This window comes from Poecile atricapillus, chromosome 1 (assembly GCF_030490865.1).
Source record: "Poecile atricapillus isolate bPoeAtr1 chromosome 1, bPoeAtr1.hap1, whole genome shotgun sequence".
In the NCBI taxonomy this organism is placed as follows: domain Eukaryota; kingdom Metazoa; phylum Chordata; class Aves; order Passeriformes; family Paridae; genus Poecile; species Poecile atricapillus.
The window spans coordinates 62,158,686-62,176,366 of record NC_081249.1 but is presented as its reverse complement, the minus strand read 5'-3'; the positions used below and the strand labels follow the sequence as shown (position 1 = coordinate 62,176,366).

The window sequence follows — 17,681 nt, the reverse complement described above, 5'->3', positions numbered from 1 at the left end:
ACAAAGTGCTTAGAGCACAATAACCTTGTGTGGTCAGTGAACAGTCCCCCTGCCAGCAGTGGGTCAAGCTGGGCAAACTGCAGGGGAAGGATGGTGCCTCCACCCCATCACCAAGCCTTCCAAGCACAAAATTCTCTGAAGATCTTAGACATCCCAAGTGTGACTTGGGCAACATTTTTATGCCCAAACACACGTGTCCTTCACGCCTGGATTGAAGAAGCCTTTTCTTGATGGTGTCTGTGGACACTTCTGTGGCTTCCCAATGACCCCTGAGCCCATGTGATGGAGCTGGCATGGAGCTGCTTATCCTCAATGGGAAATCTAGAGAAATCTCTTTCCTACCCAGCTGACAAGCCTCTGTCCTGTATAAAGTATAAAAACTATATAACTATAAAAACCACTCCCAAAACCACAAAAGATGTTGTGACCTACTCTAGCTGAATACACAATTAAAGGACAAATACGTAATATACAATAAAAGATATAATACACAATATAATTCATAATTACACTACTTCAGGGCTATAAACCTTGCTTTGGTGACTGTAACCCCACATGGGCACTGGTGCAGGTTGCTCAGAGAAGCTGTGAATCCCCCATCCCTAGAAGTATTTAAGGACAGGTTGGATGGATCTCTGAGCACCCTGGTCTGGTGAAGATGTCCCTGTCCACAGCAGGGAGGGGCTGGAACTAGATTGTCCTTAAGCCAAATCATTCCATAATTCTTTGATTTGATTGTTTTTTGAGCAGTGTTGTTACTAGTTGAAGGACAAGCTAAGTCTGGAGTAGCATAGTATGATCCTTATGAAACAGGAGCAGAAGGACTGCTACTTGGGATTATCATACAATCATCAAATTGTTTAGGTTGGAAAAGACATCCAAGATCATCATGTCTAATCATTAACCCAACATTGCCATGTCCACCACTAATCCAGGTCTGTAAGTGCCACACCTACACGTCTTTTAAATATCTCCAGGAATGATGTCTCAACCACTTTCCTGGTGAGCCTGACCACCCTTTCGTGAAAAAATTTTCCAGTGTAAACCTCCTCTGATCATTTCCTTTTGTCCTGTTGCTTGTTACTTTGGATACCAACCCCCACCTGTCTCCACCCACCTCTGCAACTTTCAGGCAGTTGTAGAGTGACATGATCTCACCTGAGCCTCCTTTTCTCTGGGCTAAACACCCCCAGCTCCCTCAGCTGCTCCTCATCAGACTTGTGCTCCAGAGCCTTCCCAGCTCCACTGCCCTTCTCTGGACACAGCCTAGCATCTCAGTGTCCTTATTGTAGTGAGAGGCCCAGAACTGAACACAGGATTTGAGATGTGGCCTCACTTATGCTGAGTACAGGAGGACAATCCCTGCCCTGCTCCTGCTGGCCACCCTATTGCTGACACAGGCCAGGATGCCATTGGCCTTCTTGGACTAGGTGCCTCTTCCTTTTTTGCATACTAAGGGGAATGAGGGCAGCTTGCTCTGAGCATGATGAAGTACAAACTTCAGCTGATGGTTTGTACCTGGTCATTTAGTGCTGTTTAGGTTATATTTGGTTAATATTATTTAACTTACACTTGAAAAGATCTTGAAATGGGAGATTTAAACAGAGAAAAACATGTAACTTTGGCTCTCTGTGGATGCTTTTAATATTTGATAAACTGCCTAGGTTTCTTTGCAACTCTTTAGACATGATCTTTCAGCTTCAGCAGTCATTTTGGAAATGGATCTGAGGATAAAGCCACAGGATATGCCACAGTGATATCCTTTTTTCTCTGTTTCAAAGGATGGATTTGTCAGTGAGAGAAAATACAGTGCTGTGATTAAACTGGTAAGCTTTGGCTTAAGACCTTGGACTCCATTTCAGTTCTGCTGGAGGCTTTATTTGTAACATCAAGAACATTAAATTCTTGTTCTCTATTCATGTATGAGATGACCTTTAACTACTGGTTCTCATCTATTCAAACATTCCCTAGTGCTTGTACCTAACAGTGTGTTTCGCAGGGATCTTCCCTCTTGGCAACAAAAGAGCAGCAATAAAACAGAATAAAACAGAAGTAAACCATAAACAGCCTGAAAAGGGAAGTTACAAAGTTGAAGTACACATTCTACCAAGGGTGGTGGACAAAAACATACAATGTATCATAAGAGCCTCTCTATTTCTGTTTTCTGACTACCTCTGTCTCAGTCTGACATCCTTGCAGGTAATCTCTTACTCCTAAGAACCACCTGGTTGATAAAACAATAAATTAGTTATCAAGTTTGCCTGTATTTGTCTTTTGGAAGGGAGTTGCTGAATAGTTCCATATCTGAGTACACAGTTCAGATTAATCATAAATCTGGCTACATTAGGAAAAAGGTAAAATAGGTAAAATTCTTTACCTCAGAATTGCCATTTCTTTCTGAGACTTCACGAACAAAACTTGTGACTATGTCTGTTTCAGGTAACTTTTTGCAGCCTTAAACCAGCCAGCTCACATCCTAGTGATGGCAGCACAGGGGACTCGTGGGGACTCGGAGAAACTGTGGTGGGATCCTGGCTGTCACCAGCACCCTGCTCCCAGAGACTGTTTGAACCTGGGCTGACTGGTTTCAAAGTAAGGTGGCTGCTTTTGTAAGACTTCAATTTCATCCTTCATTTTTCATCAGTAAAATGTCTCAGTGAGGGCTGCAAGATTTCCTGGCTTTGCTGGTGAGTGGCTCCCCCTCTATGCCCAAAGGACACTGCAATCGGCCAAACATCCCAAGGGTATCAATGAGTTCCATTTGGACAATGGTGTTTAGAAAAGTATAAGATGAAGACCCATCCTCCCTGGACCTTTTATGCCAGCCCCAGAGAGCTCCCTTTGAAAGGTACTACTCTCAGAGCAAGACTCTATCCACTAATGAACATTCCTAGAGCAGCTGGTAAGGAGCTAAATGAAAGATTGTGGTGCAAACACACTGAATTAACATGTCTGTTTGGTTTTTATGAGTTTTAACTCTGTGAATTTCCACTATTCTCTGGCTGCTGTATGAAGTAACAATGATAGTGCAAGACGAAGGTGTTCTCTTCACAGCAGCCTACCAGTAAACTCAGTTGATTATTTATAATACTGCTGGAAAAAAAATTGTTTTCCTTAACATGCTTTCTTTTTTCTTTTTTTTCTCCTGGTAGTTAGCAGAAAGAAAAGAAGAAGAGCACTCAGATTTGTTTGTGAATTAAAAAAAAATAAACCAAACAAACCCAAAGCCTAAAATAATTCAAATATAATCTGAAGTAAATAAATCAGATATAGATTTCAAATGACAACAAAAAATAATCAAAATATTTCTGCTACAGGAGATATTTTGAAGGCCCATTTGCTTCAATTCAGAATTATGCACTGAAGTAAAAATTGCATTATGTGAAAGAACTAATTTTACAGGTTTTGGCAGAATAGGCTGACTGATCTGGGCCTCATCTGGTGCCTTTCTAAATGTATCCATTGTGAAGGGAATGCTTTTTGGGTGGAGCGTTAGTATCTCCAAACTATTCCTCTCTTCTAAATTTCTTCAAGAAAGACAGTTGTAGGACTACTGAAAATTATAATTTTTGTCTTTTTTTTCCTAAAGCCTGCAGCTCAAATACTTCTTCAAGTATGTATTGCACTGTCTTTAAAAGTCAGGCATCAGCTTGAATCATAAAAGTATAGAATTATAGAATGATTTAGGTTGTAAAAATCCTTAAAGGTAATTTAGTTTCAACTCCCCTAGTCTAGTGGAAGGGATATCTTCCACTAGAACAGGTTGCTCAAGCCCCATCCAGCCTGGTCTAAGATGCATGGAAAGAGCTAATTCTGACTTTAAGCCAGATTTTATTCCAAATGGTAGTGAGTCTTCATTAGAGCAAGTAGAGTGGGATAGCATGCTGCCAGCAATCCCTGGACAGAGCACTAAGTGAATAAATCTTGCATGTATCTGGTCTGTCCTGGACAGCTGCTTGTTTGGGTTTTTATATCTCTCTAAACACCTTTTCTCCTTGGCTGATTACCTGATTAACCAAATTATCATTTTCCCCTCTCAGTTTGGAGGAATAAACTGTATTTCCATTTGAAAGACTAATTCTGGGCAAACTGGTGTTTTAGATCCAGCAGAGAAGATAATCTCATGTGCAGTGATTAGCTCTTCAAGTGAATGACACAGTTAGTTCCATTAGGAAACTGTCTTTACTGTTCAATTCTCTTAACTGCTCCTGCTTACATGACACACTTGTAAAGCTACAGGTTTAGATAAGAGGATTTGTCTTAGTTTATGGCTGTGCTGCTTTTAATTGTGTTAATGGTAAAGCAATCTTACATTTCTTAGTTTTCATATACAACAACCATTTTCTTACATCTGATACTCTTGCTTCATGTTTTTCTCCTGTTTGCATCTCATTTTTGGGTTTATGCCAACATAATGGCATGCCATTGAAATCAGAGCCAGGACTCATTAGCTCTAGTAATTACCACCTTCCTCTGCCCTGGGGGGGTAGAGCATCACTCCTTTTCCTACAGTCAGCCAAGCTTTTCATTAGTGCAGCCACCCACAGCGTTAACAAATCCCCTTATAGCAGTGGGCTGTTCCTATGCCCACCTAGAGTGTTGGTCTTCTCTCAGCCAGTGGATCTCCTCCCTCTCCTCTCCCTGAATCACAGATGTAACAGCCAATGCAAGCTGCCAATGTGCATTTGAAATCCTCCCTTGTTATGACTTCTTTCTACATCCAATTAGAAAAATATTTTCTCTCAAACACAACTCCAATTTCTGCTTTTTGTTTCTCTGTCTCCACAGTTTTCACTACTCTTTTCCTCATTGTAACCTCCTAATTGCCTCCTTCTTCCTTCCTGTTTTCTGGGTATCCCTCCTTGCTAAATCATAGCTGCACTTGCCTCATGTCTGCTACTCACCTCTTCTAAAGATCAAAAATAAAATAAAATGAACAAGAAGGGTACTCCCCATCCAATGTCCCAGGGAATACCTGTTTGTGGCATCAATGCCATTTGGAGTAAAATATGTGCTGGGGGAGGCAGATCTGGGGACCTTGCTCCTTGTCATGCTGTAGATTTACTGAAAATAATTTCAGGATTGTGATGTCCCATTATTTGTCTATGCTTTGCTCATGCTACCGAATATTTCTTTTATTTTGATTGAAGTCTATTTAACACTCTTTTGTTAAAAGGGGTTTTTACCACTCAGTTATGACAAAGGAATAGCATTCGATTTATTTGCTTATTGAACCATGGCATAGCTATAATTGTCTTTAGCATTAGCAACAGATGGCTAATTCCTCCTTCTCTTTAAGACCACCACGGATAGAAGGCAGTTCTTTTTGGGCACTAAAAATATTCCTTTCTCTTTGGCTGCTGGGGTTAAATGTCAGAGTTTGGTTTTGGTTTCTGACTATTGTGTGTTGTTGCTCTTTTCCCACCGCTGCTGGCTTTTCTCCTGACAGACATTACAGCAACATAAAAACAAATCTTGATTTGTTTCCCGAAACCCCAGTGAGCCATGCAAATGGCTCTGCAATCACCTGTGGAGGCCATGATGTTTCAAGACCCAATCTGAATTTCTTCACTGACAGAAGAGTTGTCCTGTATGGTTTGTCCTTGTACTGGATCAAGGGTAAGGCCCTTTAGGGCTAATTGGCACTGCAAAACAGCTTCTGATGTTTTCAGTTAGGAAAGTGACATTTGAAGACTTACGCCATTAACTAGAAGATAAAATGGAGATAAATGACCTATTTTTTAAGACAATTAGATTCAGTTTTGGCATTTACATATATTTCTGTCATACAAGCAAATTCATTTAGATAAAAATAAAGCAATTTGTCAGAGATGATGGCACCATTCCAGACTGGAGTCCAATAAAGAGAGGCTGCTTGAGACAAAGCATCTATGTCATGTGCTTGGCTAGCCCTGCTTACCTATATTCTTGGAGAGGAGAGGTCAGACCCTGAAGGGAAACAAATAGGCTTGTTTCCACAGATGCCAATTGATCTGTGGGCTGGGTTTGGGTTTGTTTCAGTTTGTTTTCCCTCCCCCCCCCATTCACTGGTCTATGTCTAGATCTTTACTACAGGATTTTCAGAGGCAGAATTTGATAATTTTTGTCTCCATCTGGATAAGAGGCATTTTGAACCTTAGAGTGGATGCTGCTTCTTAAATGAGCTAATCCTGGAGAGAAGGTGTGTGTACAAGGCCTCTTCCCTTGGCCTCCCCTCCTCAGGCCACACTCTCCACCCTGGTGGGATTCAATGTCTATCAACTATTCCTACAAGCATAGGCCACCGCTGTCATGTGCTTTGTGGCATAAGAGTTTTAGAAGTTCAAATAATGTACAGGATGGCACAAGAAGTGCAGAATCTGAAGGTCCTTGGAGTTCCTTGAATCTTGGAGGGGCAGCTTTGTTTCACGTGCTGAAATACAGATGGTGCTTTCAGATCTGGGAACTTCAAAAAATATGATGGAATAGCATGGAGCTTAGTCTGGAGCTAACCTATGCTTAAGTCTGTTACTGCAGGTGAAATTACCCTAGAGACTCATCTGATCTGCCATGGCCCTCATCCAGCCAATCATATGCCTAACTTCAGGCCAATTAATAATCAATCATGTTGCTTCTTTGCAGCTAATAGAGCTATTCATAGCTCCAGGTTAGGCATACACATTCAAATATCTTGCTTAATTACAGTGTGTGATTCCTTATGTTGGCCATGATCTAGTGAAATGATTTTATTAACAATGAAGTCAAAGTTGTATATTTCCAATTCCTTTTATTATCTCACCAGGGAGCATTTGTATCATTAATTAATGAAATTATTATCTCAAATCAGCTTTCACAGTGTTCGAAAATTTTACAAGTATCATAGTGTAAGTATAACAAAAGGAAGAGACCAGCTCTGTTAGTATCGTTAAACCTTCAGAATTTATAGATTAGATCATAGAGAATTTAATTTAACATTCTCTAAAGAGTTTCACAGGTCTTTTCCTGCAAGATATTTTCTCCCTTATCCATCTATTTTAGAGCTCAAGTTTTGCACTTCTTTTCTAGCTAGTTCATTTTTATCCTTAAGGGCACACTTTATTTTTAAATTTCTGAATCTTCCTTACCCTTTCACTTCCAAAAATGGCAAAAATCTCCTTTGGAGAAACATGTTCTTTATTTTGAATTGTCAGAATGAGTAAATAATACATCCCGGCGTTATAAGTTATGTCTGCAGGTGTATAAACCTCCAAACTGGAGAAACTGACACTTTTTTAACATAGTGAAAGAGGGAAGAGACTGTTTAAAATCCTCTTTTTCCTTCTCAGGCCTTGAAGACTTATGTGCCTCTGCATATTCAGGGACAGATATTGTGATATGCAGCCAGTCCTGTGCAAAGCTGAAAATGTTACCTAACGTTGGTCTCAACAAGCTGGTATGGAGCATTCTGGTAATCATCGCTTGTATCTGGAAGTCTGTGGGTTTCTGATCAAGTCCCTTCTCTGACTGTGAAATTACAGATGGGTGAAACAAACCCTGCTCCCAGCATTGCTTCCCTTAAAAAAATCTATTGTGATTTAAAGCACTTGACTTATAAATTTTGCAATTCTGAAGTGCTTTTGTAGCATAGATGTACCTCACAAAAATCACAGAGCAAGAAGAAATCCCTACCTTCAACTTACAGGGAGTGAAACAAGAGTAGCAGGTCATATGTCAGATTCTTGATTATCTATAAGGGAAATAAATCCCAGACAGTACTGGCTGGCTGAGTCTTCCCAGAGCAGGATTAATCTTTGCTATACAGATGAATTGACTGATGATTGAACGGCCGATATTTGATGTGGTGTTGCCGTCAGCAGCACTGTAATAAAACAAAGCAATAAGGAACAGGGCCAGCACTCAGACAGCTGAACAACACTTGTAAAGGTAATTCTACAGCTTTACAGTTGCTGAGAAAACATGTGCTTTGATGTGCTAAATTAGCATGTCGCTCAAAGCCAAAGGTTTGAAACACTCAGCATTGCAAAATAGCGTTATGGTATTTAGCACATGGAAATGACCTTCAGAGGAATAACAGGAGCATAATTGGAACTGAACAGACCTTTTTTTGAGCAGAAAATGTAGCTAATGATGGCATTTTCCCCTGCCTTGTGTCACACAGGCAAATCCAATGATGGCAGACGCCCTCTGTTATCCCAGGGTAAGATGGAAGGTCCTGGACACTGGCAGGCAGAGCACTGTAGCTGGGGAAGGCTGCCACGTCTGCCCGTGTCCCTGGGCAAGAGTTCAGCAGTTTGTGCATGCTGGGCAGGCAGCTCTGCCAGGATATTGCCTGTGGAACTAGCTGGCTACTTAGGTCTAGCCTGGAAGTGGTTTTTGTGAGCTGCAGGCTTCCCCTGAAGGAGTCCTGGGGCTCTGGACATACCTGGAGGAGGAGGAGGAAGTGTATACATGGACACCAAAGTGAATCGTTAGCTTATTGTTGCATTCTTGACTTGCCTAAAGGGTTTTTAATGGCTGATCCTTGTTGAAGCTGTTCAGCAAACTTAGTGTTGATACTTTCTGATAAAATGGTTCTCATGAGCCTCAGTCCAGCCAGGCATTTCAAGATATGTTGAAGTCTTAATCCTTTAGGAAGGCACTGGTATGTTGATGGAGTCAGCATCTGTAAACACATACTTAATGCTTTAATAACCAAATCCTGTGACATGGTACTGCATGTTGTAAAATATCTACTTGTGAGGCAAGTGCGCGGACAAGGGCATGCAATGCTTCCTTAGATGCCCTTGAGCACCCAAGAGACATGGCAATAACACCTACAGAAGGCTGGCATCCACCAGCAGCCAGAGGCCTGGGGTGTATGCTTGAAATGCATGTGCGATTTCTCACCTCCCTGCGCAATCACAGTGATGTAAACTTAAATGAATTGTAAAGTGGGTTGAAAGTGGATTGTAAAGTGAGAAGGGAGGACTTAGTACTTAGGAGGGCATGTTTTTGTTGCCAATTCTTAAGATACTTTTTAGATATATTTGTCAGTGTAGATCTCAATATGTTTCGAAGCAGCTATCTTATAACCCCCTAAAACTTTCCCCAACTTCCTTTGTGATGCTGCAGTGCCATCCCATAAACTACTAGGGGAATCTGTTATCATTTTCTGGCTATGTTACTCCATTTTATAATTAAGGAAAATGTCTGCACCTGCCTATTCTGCCAAGAAGCCTGTAAATGGCTCAGGAAACTCAAGAGAGGAACAGCATTATTAACTGATTTGATAAAGACAGCTCTTACGGAGGGAAGAAAGGATTCTGTATTTCTGAAGTATCTTACAAGGACTTTTAATTCTGCTTTATTTCAGGAGAGAAGTGGTGGAGGGAGACTGTCATGTTACTGGTGAATAGAGACGTTCACACAAGCAAATAAACACTGAAGGTCTTCAGTGACTGATTTTAATCAGTAGTGATTAAAGTCAAGAGAGTGACAGTGTGACAACATGAATGGCTGTTCATGCTTTCCTAAAGTTCAAGGCTTCTAGAATTTACAGTGTTTTAAGCACCTCCAGGTCAATCACATAAAAATGGACAATGCTTGCAAGATTGTGTCAGATGCTCATTATCAAAACAAGGGAAGAGAACAAAGACTCATCACTCAATTGCAGCAAAAGTCAGCTTTGAAAGGCTTTGCCCTTGTGCTGGAAACCCTGTGTTCCAGCTGCTTTCTTCAAGAATTGTAGAATCATTTGTATTGGAAAGGGAAAAGATGATTTAAAGATAATCTAGTCCAGAAAAACCAAGATCATCTGGTCTAGAGAAGTGATAGTTCCACCTTGCTCTTCGTTTGGTAGAGCCCCTGCTACTGACAGCAGATGTGGCGTGAACAGCTTGGACAAGCCACTTGACTGGGGACGTCTGAACTTCTGAACCCAGTGCGGATGATTCACCATCATTTGGCAGCCAGAACCATAACTGGAGTAGAAATAAAACCCCCCAGTGCTCAGCAAAAGTTGTTTAAACAGTCATTGGAAATATCAAATAAATACAGTGAAATATTTACTTGCTAAAATGTTATTTGCAGTAATTGCATATTTTATCTTTAACAGCTGGTTGTGTTTGTTACCTGTCTGATTTTTTATTCACACTTAAACTGTAGCAACTTATTTAAAACTGCATTTATTATTTTTCCTGTGCAGGTTGCAGAAATGAGTGTCAATAGGAGCACTATGGAAATGAATCAATTTGTAATTACAATAGCATTAAATATATTTTTCTAGTGTCTGAATGGAAAACATTTCATATGAAAAATTAATTCCACCCACTTGAAAGAGGAAATCAAAGTTGTGCTTTAGTCTCTGCTCTTTAAAAATAGCTGATAGTCAGCTTTTTATTTTTTTTTCTTTTTTATATTTTAGCTTTTTTGTGGAAAAGAAAGCCAGTGCTCTTTCTTTAAAATAGAATTATTTAAAGGAACAAGAATAAAGTCTGTCTTGGAAAAATTTAATAGCAGACTTCTGGAAAATTTAGGTTGAACTGCAAAGCACTGGTGAATAAGTTTAGTTGGTAAATGAACCTGAAAAGAATTTCTGAAACAAACAAAGGGCAAATGAAGTACCCACAGGTATTTTGTGCAGCTGTCTAAGCCTTGTCTACAAGTCTGAACTTCATGTCTTGCAAACCTAAGATATTCTACTCCTATACGTGTTACAAACCCACCCCTGTGTAATTTTTTCAGTGTTGTTCTCTTCATTGGCTGGGAACCCTGTCCTCTTCAGAGGAAGCAAAAGGTGTTCAAAGACCAAATCTAGTTAAAAGAACAAAAGATATTAATTACAGCATAAAATTAAATTAAATAACTTTAAGAATGAAAATATCTTTAGAAATTTGGAAGTCCTAGGTGTGTGAAGATGGAGTCTGACTCAGCACAAATAAAGTAAAACTGATTTTTTTTCCTTGAGATTCCCAACTGAAATCAAGGATCTTTTGAGGGCCAACTCTCAAAGTCAGTTTTTGTTGTCTCTGACAAAACTGTAGGTAAAGAGTGACACAATAGACATATCAGAAATGAGAAGCTACCATTCAGCTGAGGACATTGAAACTTTAGAGTTCATGAATGTCTTTTTAATGTGTTTTCACTGAAACGCTATTTGAAGCATTCCCACTGAAGAGTAGAAGAGAATCAGATTGTCCTTTTTGCAGGAGTTTGCAAAATGCTAAAAATTTATTTTTAAATAAAACTGTTAGTTTCCCACAAAAATAGCTGAGAAATATTTGAAAATTTTCTTGTGTGTTTCAGTTTAGTGGTAACACTAAAATGTTTTGAGTAACTTCTGCTTTTTAATACCATGACTTGCAAAACCAGACATCATTTCATGCTAAAAATTCAAACCTGGTGATTTGGAAAGTATTGAGAGAACTTGATTGGCAGAATGTCCTGAGAGGACTGGCTTGCTTTCTTTTTCTCTTTTCTGCCAAAAAGAATTTCACTGCAAGTGATATGTGCCTACATAAAGGTTCTGGTTTGTCAAAACATTTTTTTTTCCATGTAAAACCTTTGTAGAAAAATGTTTGACTGGTACCAGTCCTCAAGACTCATTGATCAGCAAAACTTTAGGTGCTTACATCTCATATAACCACTGCATAATGCATGATTTAAAGAAGATCAGATTTTACATTTTTTTAAGACTGACAGAATGAACTGCAGAGATAATAGGCTTGGCCTGAAAATTCTAGTTCTATTAACATACCCTGTGCCAGTAATCAGCAATGTCCTTCCTTTGCTGTTTCAGATGCATTCTGGCCAGGCAGTAGGCATGACTCTATTGCTAAAATTTCTCAGCTTACAGTACAGGCTAATATTTCAAAATCTAGCCCATGCAACTTCATTTGTGCCCACATGAATTTGCATGGAAAGCTACATTTGGGGGAATTTTTTTCTGCCTTAGATGTGTTTTGGCAGCCATGTACCACAGATTCATCTGCAGCAGTCTGTGTCCAGATGACTGCTGAAAGCAGCAGCCCTTTGTATGTGTATGGAACCCAGGAAAAGCTACCAGAAAACAATAGGAAGAAAAGAAGGTACTTACACAAATGACCATTTGAGGTGAAGTTCTCTAATAAGTTGTTGTCCATGCCCAAATATTGATCCCTATTCCCCTGTTAGTTGTTGGCCTCAGGTAAAGCACACAGAGGGAGGAACAGAAAGGCTGTGGCACAAACTGTGTTCCAAGTGGTGAGGTTTGGAAGGGCATCAAGAAAAGGCTGTGCGACTCCATGGAAAGAGACAAGCAGAGCAGGTTCTGTAGAGCAAGTTGATGCTCTCAGTTCCTCAGCAGGTGAAGAGACATTGCATGGGTCACTAGGAAGGTGAAAAAGGAGGATCTAGTGAACCACAGAGTCACTTAAATTGGAAAAAACCTCTAAGATCTGAGAGGTCCATTAAGCTGGCACCACCAAGTCCACCACTAAACCATGTCCCTAAGCACCTAAATAAAGCAGTATAAAACCCATACCGACACTAATTTGGTGATATGTCACAGCTAATAGGAATTAATCAAGAACAAGTCATATTAAAACATTTATATGGCTGATTAAGGGGAAATGAAAATTGTGATATATCTTGACGTGAGCATGACTTTTGGCACTGTCTTGCATAAGCAAGTTAGGGAACGAACTAGATGAAATAGTGATGAGTGGGGTGAATAATTGCATTAAATTTGCTTCAAAAACTGTTAAGAATAATTCTATCTTAAGTTAGCAGTGAATTTTAAGTGGAGTCTTGAGGAGGTCTGTCTTGTTTTACTCAGTATAGACATTAATAGCTCAGAAGATGGAATCTGACAAATGCTTATAATCTTCTTAAAATAAACAAATTTGATAAGAATTGGAAGTAATTTGACAGGCCAGATTTTAATTTAGAATAATCTAGATGTTTTGGAGAAGTGATCCAAAATCAACAAGAGGGAGTTCAACCAAGGCAAGAGCAAAGAATTGTGGTTAAGAAAGAGAAAAGTAAAATGCAGCTATCAAATGAAAAATATCTGCCAGTGCAGCTGTACTGTGAAAAAGCATTCGAGAGTTGGAGTGGAGTACAAGCTGGATCCTTTCTGGGAATATATAACAAAAAGTGTAATGTGCAAAGCACATGGAAATAAATGTATGTCTCTTCACTGTGCTGGTGAGGCCTCAATTGGAGTACTGGTGCCAATCTGTAAAGTAGAATGAAAAAGTATAGGAAACATAAAGAAAATTATAGCGAGAATGCTAAAAACTTTGGGTTGTATAAGAAAACCCTGAAAAAATTACCCTTTTTCTAGAAAAGAAGGTCAGTGAGAAGAAATTACAACCTTTTCCAGCATTTAAACTGATTGATACAACACGGAGTGGCAATCATTATTCTCTATAACTGGGTTGTAGGGTAGGAACTAACCCGCTTAACCAGCTGAAATGACATTGAGATGTGAACTGGAAAAGGTCACTTTGGGAATTTGCTGGATTACTGTTTTAGGACAGTATTACAGATGGTTCAGGCCAGTGCCTATTAGAGAGGTTTTCCTGGTGGTTACTTATAGCTATGAGGGAGCAGAAGAAGGTGTTGAGTAAATCGACTTACAAAGCATCACACATCACACACCACACAGCCCTGAATTTGTTGATTAACATTACCTCTTGGGGATTCTTCCTTCAGAAGCAGATTTGCAAAGATATGTTAGCTACCTTCTTATCACGGACAGACTGATGGACTGAGCAGGAGAAAGTGCCTGCAGGTGAAGACCTTGGTACACAAAGTGTCAATACACCTTCTGCTTGGGTGCACAAAGACATCAATGCGCACTTTTCTTGTCTGCCTCTCTAAATGGGCACAGTCTCTATGAGAACAACTGCTTTGACTATGCAAATTCTACATTTTAACTGTGACAGAAAGTAATCTTTGCAAATATCCCCAGCTAAAGATAATCAGGAATGGAATAAAAATCTCCACCAGCAAGGTGGCATTGTCGGCTGCTAGCTGGAGAAATACATTCTTTGTCTGGTATATTCTTACATCCTGTGCTGAACTGCTTCATCTTATCCCTTTTGAAAATGTAGAATTATTTGAATTTCCTTTGGCAATACATGGGGATGCCCCAGATACCTAATAATCAGGTTTAAAAAGTAATAATTCAGAGGTAATAGTGGCAGAGAATTGGTTTCCAAGCTGTCAAGGCCTGAGGCTACTATTTGATGACAAAAACTTACCTGAAGCTGATGTCCTTCCTTGCATGAAGCCTGATGCAATGGTCTTCTCTGCTCCCTGGGAATAGGACAAACTCTCACCCAAAATAATGCCAGAAATTGGGCTCATTTACCTTGGGATCAAGCCGAAGTTCAGTATTCTGGGGTATAACTCTCTTACACATTGGTGCAGTGATGCCTTGTGAATGTTGTTGTCAGGCAGCAGAGGAAATCAATTTTGAGGCAGAAGAATTGCAAGCTCATAAATCTGAGATGTCCTAATAACACAGTCTGCAAGGAAAAATGAATATAAGTGAGCTTCTTTTCTTTGAGGTTGACTGTGAATAGCCATAAAATCTCTGAGCATGTGTCCTGGATTTATGAACAGAGAATATGAACTTGTCCTGCTCCAACTTATACCATATTTCATTTGAGAGCAGGAGGAGATTTAGCCAGGTAAATTAACGAGTAGTTCCTCTGATCCTTGTCATCATACAGGCCTTTCCGAACTATGGTGGCAGTACTATGATGTGTTGCTGAAAACTTTTGTGTCTTTTTCTGCTATACAGGACCAGGACTGAGCAGCTGAATGTTGGCTTTATGCATTTTAATCAACAGGACATTCCTGAAGGAAAAGATTATGCAAATTTTATGTGTGAAGGTCTCTTAAAATAAAGTAACTTTCAGGACTAGATCTGCACTTTTTCACACTGGCTGTAGATCTCTCTCCAGACCAAAAAAACTAAGATCAGTTTAATGTTCAGTGGCTAAAGTAGAAATTCCCCCTTTGTCATCAGGGAGACTTTGAATTGGGTTACTGACAGGGTATTTTTTTAAGTATAGAAAATTATCACTTAGTTATTTACACTCTACTGTATCATAAATCAATTTGATGGACACATTCCTGTGTGAATATGTATTACAGAAATATTGAATATAAGTGAGGTCAGAGGCTACAGCAAAACAAAGTAAGACCTGAAGGCACACTGGGAAAAAAGATTACTTGTTGCTTTAATGGGAAATTTTATGGGTTTCTGTTGAACAGTGACAGTTATGTTCTATTTCCAACATTAAGAACATGTAAAGAATACATTTGGTAAATTGAACTTTGAACTTTGGTAAATTCTTTGTTTCAACTGTCAAAATTGCCATCAGATAAAAATATTTTTCCAAGGAGTAACTTAAAAATCATCTATACCGTCTGTACTCCTTGATACTTGAACCTTTTTAGTGCAGAATTGCGTCTAGATTGTAAAGACACACAAGTTTACTAGATCACAGATTCTGCTGAATGGAAAATCCAGTGATCTCATAGGAAGCCATATAATCTTTGCAGCAGGCTCTGTGGGACAGTCTTACAGTTCCTGCTTGGACTTCCACTAAGGGCAAAAACATTTTTTAAAATGAGAAGACCCCACCCAAGAAAACTCTTCTGGATGTGCAGAAACACATCTGTACTCAGGAGAGTACTGATGTGTACTTTGAGTTAAGTAGATGTTGTGGCAATATCTGCTTCAGTGGGACATGAGATTAAGCTTGATGTTAAGGAAGTGACATAAGAATATTTTCAATATATATATTTTGATGTGGGACTTATGGAATTACTTCAGGATTTGATTTCATGTGAAGCCTGCCATTTTGGGAGACCTGAGAAGAGCCTCTCTTCTTAAACACATTTGCAAACACAGAAGGCCAGGCCCATCTCACTGAGCTTAATATACCTTGCAGAGGAAGAATGCAGGAGGCTGGTCTCTGTGCTGTCGTTCATTCAAAGTTGACTCTCCCTTCAGAGGGTCTAATTTTCACAAATCTGGGTGGCAGAATCTCACACTTTGTAGCTAATGTCAAATAAAGTCTTGTGAACTGATCAACCCCAGTGCTGGTGTAAAGGATAGAACAACATGGCACATCCTCACAAATCTCAATTTTAAATCTAGAAAATAAACTGCAGCCTTAAGCCCAGCTACATTCTCTTGGGTCTGAGACTTGAAGAAGAAATAGCAAAAATGTCCTGGGAGGAGGCTAACAATCACATAATTTACTCAATAACAAAGTCTGTCAGTTAAAACCAGAGGTTAATTATAGCTTTTGAAAATCTCATGCTTCTCAAACCAAGCTCACACTTCATAGGAAATGGCTCATCAATCTGACTTTCTCAAGGTTGGTAATTACTGGCTGATTGTTTTTCAGTGCCAGTGACCTAATTAGAAGCTTTTAGCAACAGGACAGAAGATGGCCCTGAACATGATGAGCCCCCAGTGCTTCTAGGCTACGTAATGTTTGCATGGTCCCTTGCTTGCATGTGTTGGTCAGCCAGCATGCCCATAAGCCATGTTGCTGTATTTGCATGGTGCTAAGGCCAGTTTGAAAGGCACAGCCTCTCAGTAGGTCCCTCTGGTCTCTTTGTGCCTGCTAAAAGTAGGTGTGTGGCTTCTGGACAGCCTGGATTATAAACAGCTGTTCTGATTTTGGCTGGGCTAGAGTTAATTTTCTTCACAGTGGCTGGTATGAGGCTGTGTTTTGGATTTGTGCTGAACACAGGGTTGAAAATACAGAGATGTTTTTGTTATTGCTGAGCAGGGATTACACAGAGCCAAGGCCTTTTCTGCTTTTTGTACTGACAAACTGGTGAGGAAGTTAGGGGTGCATTGGAGGTTGGGAGGAGACACAGCCAGAGAGATGACCCAAACTCACCAAATGTTCCAAACTGTGTGACATCATGCACAGTGTATTAAGTGGGGGAAGAAGGAGGAAAGGGGGGACATTTGGAGTGATGGCTTTTGTCTTACCAAGTCACCATTACATGTAATGTGGCCCTGCTCTCCTGGAGATGGCTGAGCACCTGCCTCCCCATGGGACACAGTGACTTAATTCCTTGATTTGCTTTGCTTGTGCATGTGGCTTTTCTTTTCCTGTTGAACTACCTTTCTCCCAGCCCATGAGTTTTCCAGCTTTTTCCCTTCTGATTCTCTCCCTGGTGTAGCTGGTGAGGGGAGTGAGTGGGTGGCTGTGTGGGGCTTGGTTGCTGGCTGGGGTTAAATCAAGACCACAGCATTCATCTGACTGTTGGCATAGCCTACAAGACTGAAACCACTGAAAGGTGTATAGCGTTGTATCCTGCTGTTCTGTGCTAGGGCTGGACAAGTCAACAGCTGTAGTTTTACATTGTGATGTGGAGTATGAAAGCATGAAAGCTCCTTTTAACCCTCCTCCCACTGAAAATCCACTGAAAATGTGTGGACCTCTGCAGAATAGTAGCTGGACAGTCACAAAGTCCTAAAGAGACTAAATGAGAATCTCTCTGCATCTGGGTTTTTTAGGATAAAGCATCCTGAACTTCTGAAATATTTTACATCCTGCTTGAAACAGGAATCTGACATTTCTCACAGTATGAGAGCATTGACAATAAAGCATCTACAAGATGGTTAAGGAAATAAGGAAGATATCAACAGTAGAGGAAACAACTCCATGGGAACTGACAGGAGTTCCTCACTCTTTATA

General features: G+C 40.0%; 1 long non-coding RNA gene across 1 annotated transcript; it reads left to right on the top strand.

Annotated features, from left to right (window-relative positions):
* Positions 1 to 5,159: 5,159 nt before the first annotated feature.
* Positions 5,160 to 10,338, top strand: LOC131590839 (uncharacterized). Its single transcript, XR_009280208.1, has 3 exons — positions 5,160 to 5,619; positions 7,305 to 7,411; positions 9,332 to 10,338. It is a non-coding gene; the product is annotated as an uncharacterized LOC131590839 (long non-coding RNA).
* The last annotated feature ends 7,343 nt before the right edge of the window (positions 10,339 to 17,681 follow it).